The sequence below is a fragment of the Triticum urartu genome, chromosome 7 (genome assembly GCF_003073215.2).
Source record: "Triticum urartu cultivar G1812 chromosome 7, Tu2.1, whole genome shotgun sequence".
NCBI classification, from domain to species: domain Eukaryota; kingdom Viridiplantae; phylum Streptophyta; class Magnoliopsida; order Poales; family Poaceae; genus Triticum; species Triticum urartu.
Window position 1 is genome coordinate 78086023 of NC_053028.1, and position 6642 is coordinate 78092664.

A 6642-nucleotide genomic window follows, 5' to 3' on the forward strand; every position below is an offset into this window, starting at 1 on the left:
CTTGGTGAAAACTGGGACATGCTGAAACATAACTCACGAAGGCATGTGTACGAGTTCGATGCACTCACCACGGTGCAAGTCATGGCAAGACAAGCATACATCCCTTAAGAAGGCACAAAATGCAAGCTAGAAATAGCAAGAATAATAGCATAGCATGCACGGATCAATTACAATAATGTCGGCAAAATCGCAAACAAGTTGACGATCTGCCCAGATTCGCAACAAAGCAAAAGTAGAGCTCGATTGACTCAAGCTAGGGTGCTCCATAATTACAAACAAAGACATGGATGGATAGAGCACTACAATATTAACAAAACATCCTTACTGATCATCCTCAAAAGAGGCATGAATCACTAGGAAACAACAAGAACATATGGCATCATGAGATAAACAATCCCAGGACTTAGTGAAATCACTAAGTCCCTGAAAACAGAATTAGCAAGTGCACTACTTTGCAAGCTTGCACAAGTCACCACACACATCCTAAAAATACATGGGTTTCACCTCTGGAGAGATGACAAAACCCTTAACAAAACATATGAAGAACTCACGGGCATATCATGCACACATTAATCATGGCAAAAATGACAAAAGTGCTAAACGGAGTAACAGATCTGACAAGTATCTCAAGTAGCCTTCTTCTAACAGCATTTCGGGCATCAAGATGAGCTCAAATGAAAATGATGCAATGGAATGAAATATTGTACTCTCTGAGATGAACATTTTGATATGCTATATGCCCAAATCGGAGCTACGGATGCAAAGTTACGGAGCCGCGAACAGGAGCATATGGACTGAAAATTTAGGGACTTAGAGAAAATTAGGTCAACCCTGAAAACAGATCTGGATCGGGGCGGCGCGCGAACCGAGGTGGCCGGGCTCTCGCCGGAGCTTCTCGCCGGAGGAGGAGGGAGGACCGGCCGGGGCTTGCCGGAGATGGGGAGGAGCGGGGCCGGGGAGGCCGGGCGACGGAGAGGCCAGCGCGGCCGGTGGCGGCGACGGGCGTAGGCGGCGGCGGATTTGGGATTTTTAGGGTTAGGGGGGAGAGGATCCGCGAATTTGGAATGGGGGGTGTATATATAGGCATAGAGGGAGCTAGGAGAGTCCAAATGAGGTGCGGTTTTCGGCCACACGATCGTGATCGAACGCTCTAGGACATGGAGCAAAGTTTGGTGGGTTTTGGGCCAAATTGGAGGGGTGTTGGGCTGCAACGCACACGAGGCCTTTTCGGTCCCTTGGTTAACCGTTGGAGTATCAAACGAAGTCCAAATGATACGAAACTTGATAGGCGGTCTACCGGTAGTAAACCAAGGCCGCTTGGCAAGTCTCGGTCCAATCCAGAAATGTTTAATCCCCACACACGAAAGAAAGCTAGAAATGACCACCGGAGGAGAACGAAGCGCCGGAATGCAAAACGGACAACGAGGAAAATGCTCGAATGCATGAGATGAACACGTATGCAAATGCAATGCACATGATGACATGATATGAGATGCATGACAACGACAACAACACACGGAGACAAAGACCCGAACCTGAGGAAATAAATATAACTTAACGCCGGAAACGGCAAGAGTTGGAGTACAAATAGGGAAAGTTACATCCGGGGTGTTACACCTGGTCACTACATCTCTGAGTGTCCGCAGTGGGACAATGAGAACAAGAATAAGAAGAAGAAGAGCAAGGAATATGATTCTGATGACAAGAAGAAGAATAAATACTCAAAGTCTTCTTCCAAGTCTTCCTCAAAGTCTTCATCACACAAGAAGAGCTCATCTGGCAAGACTCGTGCATTTGTTGCCAAGGAAATGGATTCAGAGGAGGAGTCTACTTCTGAGGAGGCAGAGGTGGAGTCTGAGGAGGATTCCGATTCTGGCGTTGCAAGTTTGGCTACAACCTACGTTGCCAAGTCCATCTTCAACACTGAAGACAATGACTTCATCACCAACGCCGATGCTAATGACAAGGACAACTCCGCTCCCACCTACTGCTTCATGGCACGCGGTGCCAAGGTAAACTCACGCACTACTCACTATCAAACATCCAGCGAAGATGACTCTGATTGTGGTTCCAAACCCAGCTACAAAACACTTGCTAAAATTGCAACTGAACAACAGAAAGCTATGGAACATATTCAAAAACTGTTAGACAAAAGCGATGACCTGTTAGACGCTGAAATGACTCGATCTCAGTCCTTAATTGAAGACATAAAAAATCTTCATGTTAAGTATGAGGAACTTGAAAGTCGTCATGAAACGCTCTCAACAACTCATGAAAGCTTTCCTATGATTATCTTCAAAGGAAGCAAGATCTTGAGAAATTGAGAGCGGCCATGAAGATCTTCAAAAGGAAAACGAGTCACTTCATGCCAAACAGATCAGTCCCACTCAGGAAGGATTTGAACCATCATGTCTTAAATGCATTGAGTGTGATAACGCTACTTCTGTTGCTGGATGTTCTACTGTTGCTACTGTTGCAATATCTTCAACTGTTGATGTGGTAACTAACCCCTCTGCTGAGGATGCCACTGCTATTGCCGATGAAAATGCTAGGTTGAAGACATTGCTTGAAACAGGGGTGTACAAAAGTCTCAAAGGGCATCAGACACTATGTTATGTCCTCAAAAGGCAGATTCTGAACCGAAACCCTAGGAAAGAGGGTGTTGGGTTCGAAAGGAAAATGAATGCTGATGGCTCTTACTGGAAACCTGAGAAGTACCCCTGTCGGTGTCAAAACCGGCGGATCTCGGGTAGGGGGTCCCGAACTGTGCGTCTAGGCTGGATGGTAACAGGAGGCAAGGGACACGAAGTTTTACCCAGGTTCGGGCCCTCTCGATGGAGGTAAAACCCTACGTCCTGCTTGATTAATATTGATGATATGGGTAGTACAAGAGTAGATCTACCACGAGATCGAAGAGGCTAAACCCTAGAAGCTAGCCTATGGTATGATTGTTGTTATATATCTTCTACGGACTAAAACCCTTCGGTTTATATAGACACCGGATAGGGTTAGGGTTACATAGAGTCGGTTACAATGGTAGGAGATCTACATATCCGTACCGCCAAGCTTGCCTTCCACGCCAAGGAAAGTCCCTTCCGGACACGGGACGGAGTCTTCAATCTTGTGTCTTCATAATCCAGGAGTCCGACTGAAGGTATAGTCCGGCCATCCGGACACCCCCTAATCCAGGACTCCCTCAGTAGCCCCCGAACCAGGCTTCAATGACGATGAGTCCGGCACGCAGATTGTCTTCGGCATTGCAAGGCGGGTTCTCCTCCAAATTCTGCGTACCTGTTGAATAAAGTCCGGTTTCTTGCAGATGTTGCGCTCCTTGGCTTCTACGCCCAATAATGGCCGCTTCCCACATGTCAAACGAATATGAAAAGTATGAGTGTTTTTACATTCACACCCCTAGCCGTGTAAATGAGCTGACCTATTTAAGGGGACGAGGATTTAGATCCAAACCACACCTTCTCCCTTTCGCGAGTGTTCATCAGAGCGCATCCGACAAAGGTCCATTCCACCATGGCCAGCCGCCACAACTCCCCTCTTCGCCCTTCCAGACCTAAGCCTGGATATTGGGAGAGATGCTCCGTCCCGCATAGCGAGCTAGTGACGCTCCAGACCAAGGGATTTCTCCCCCCGGCCTATATGATCCCAGTTCGAGCCGGTCTTGCCATCTATAACGGCGGAGAGCAAGCGGAGAGTGCCCCTAATCCCTCCAAAGGAGAGCGGGTGTGCCTCGTCCCTTATTTAATAAGGGGGCTCGGATTTCCAATCCATCCATTTCTCCGGGGGCTGCTGCAGTTCTACGGCCTCCAGCTACATAATCTCACGCCTGCCTCCGTATTACATATCGCGGGCTTTGTAGCCCTCTGCGAGCTATTCTTGGGTGTTGAGGCTCATTTCAGGCTGTGGAAAGAGCTATTCTACCCCGTGCCCTGTTCCAAGAAGGGGTCAATGTATCAAGTGGGCGGAGCCGAAGTGTGGCGCATCGCCGGGACCGGATATCTGTCCAGAACCCCAAAGAAGGCATCCGAAGACTAGCCCTCGGAATGGTTTTATATAGAAGACTTCCCGCTGCCGGATCCTATCCGGATCGGCCTCCCTGAATTCGACAGTGCTCCCTTAAAGAAACGCCTAAGCTGGCGTCCACGGAGCCCTCAGAGGGAAAGTGACAGGGATGTTATTTACCTGATGGGCCGGATAAGATTGTTAGCTCATTCCGGACTAACCATGATCGGGGTCATGGCCGCATGCATCATGCGAGGGGTGCAGCCGCTACAGTATAGAAGCCACCCCATGTGGGATTTCAACGGGGAGGACAACACCACCCACTACGGCCGTAAGGGGCCGGATTCGGCTGCGGCTCTAATAAAGACCTTATCCGCTTTGTACAAGGGAGAAGAGGAGGATTTTCTCCGCGTCGACCCAAAGGGTGGATTTTCCATGTACAATCCTCCAAGCTAGGTGAGTGGTCATATCTTGCCCATCCGTTTTATATCCCCATTGTTAAATATTCAATCTAGTGATTTCAACGCAGGAACTGCGCCAGGCTGTTAAAGAAATAAGCAGCCCTCCTCCACAACCCGAGGACCCAGGATGGTGCCTCGACCCGGCCTCTCAAGAGGATCCGGACTTATCTGTGGAGCTGATTGATGGGGTGTTCCATCAATTGAGCAAGGACAACGCCTTGGTGGCCATTACGGCTGATTACCCAGGGCTAATCCCGGCCTCCCAGAAATGGGAGGCCGAACCTGCGGCGACAAGCCAACGAGGGGCCGCAGGGCCCTGTGGGCAGAAAAGAGGTGCAGTCCGGACCGAGACGTCAGCGCAAAGGTATGGCGCGCCCCCTTATCCCAGGTGTTACACCTTCAAGGCACATTAACACTCATGCTCTCTTCAGGACAAAGAGACCTCACCGAACTATATTCGGAGAGACTGCCAATCGCGCCTCCACCAGCCAGGCTCCAAAGCCTGGTCCGGAAGCGGAGCCGAACACAAGGGGCGCACCGGACGCTCCTCCAATGGAGGATGTGGATGGGTTGTCTGCCACCAACTCTGAGGTGGAGAGTGCCATGAACCACAGGCGTCGCCGGATAATTCTTTGCGACGCTTGTTTCTCCCAAGAGGCGTTAGATGCCTTCAAGTCGGGAGATGTGTACCTCCGTGCCGCTCAAAATGGTCTAGCCAGAGCCACAGAGCAATATGTAAAAGACATACGGGTAAGAAAATTTTGGTAATTATATATATATATATATACCAGTAGCCCCCGAGACTTGAAACAGTTAGAATAACTGATTTAAGGATCATTTGTTATGCAGGTTCTTACAGAAAAGAATGCCCTACTGTCCAAGGAGCTGGAAGAGTGCAAAGCCCAACTTGAGGCCGCACTAGCCGCGGCAGGGGAGCCCAAGGAGACCCCCTCTGGTAATATACACTTCGAAAGATAAGTATTTTGCGAAGCACGACATGGGTGCGAATCTGACAAATGAGATTGCAGATGGCGCCGGATTGAATCCGGAAAGGCGACACCTCCTACGCCAGCTAAAGGCTGGTGATAAGGTGCTGACAAAGGTGAGGCGGGAGAAGAACAATCTCCAAGATGCCAACACCAAGCTGGGCATCGAGCTGAAAGATGTTCGTGCCTAGCTGTCAGACTCCGTGAAGGAGAATCAACGGCTTCGGCGCGGCATATTTAGTAAGTGCTTGAACGAACCTTTGAAAGAAAGTTCGGCGGGGAAGTCGACTAACAGAGCAATGTCTGTAGGTGTGCTAACAGGTCGTCCTGCAGAGGAGATGCCCGGTTCTACGGGTGACCTTCTTCCCGAGCTCTCGCAACTGCTCGATCGAGTTCGGCAGGCGATGCAAGGCGTCGCCCAGGCCCTGTGGCCATCCTCTCCATGCCCGAAGGTCTTGGAGAGCTTGCGGAGAAGCTAAAGGGAGCACGGCGGCGCTTCCGATTGTGGAAGATATCGGCCTGCCGTCAAGGCGCTAGGGAGGCCTGGGCCATGGTGAAGACGCGGTACGCAAAGGCTGACCCCAACCACATGGCCGAGGTCGGTCCTGTAGGGCCCGATGGGAAGGAGATCCCTGTAAGCTTAGTATACGGCCAAGTAGAGTTGGCCGCAAAGTATTCCCAGCAGGACTGTAAATTAGACAGCCTGTTAGATGGTATTGAAGAGGAATACAATCAGTCAAAATGACTATGTAATTTAATTGACATTTATAATGCCTTCTAGCCGGATTGTAGATCATTTGTCATGGCTGACCTTTTCGCTTCAGCCTCGGGACCTGACTGTCCGGAGTGTGTCCGAATTCCTGTGCGTTATATAGGAACCGGGGAATGCATGGAGACCTAGGCGTAGGGGTCATTAGGGCGTGAACAGACAAGTGCCCGACTAGGTATGTTATATTACATGGTTAGTAAGAAACATCTTCCAGGAGAATAGTTCCGTTAGGGGTTCCTTTCCCTGGGAGGCATGCCCTAAGGTGCATGTCCATGCTGCGAAAAGAAACGCAGGAAAAACATCTGGGGGCGTATAGGTAAAAATAAAAAAAGATCATCTTTAGTTCACCGACCGAATATTCCCTTAAGAACGCTAGCTTTCGGCTTCACCCAGTCTGATACACTCTGCTTTT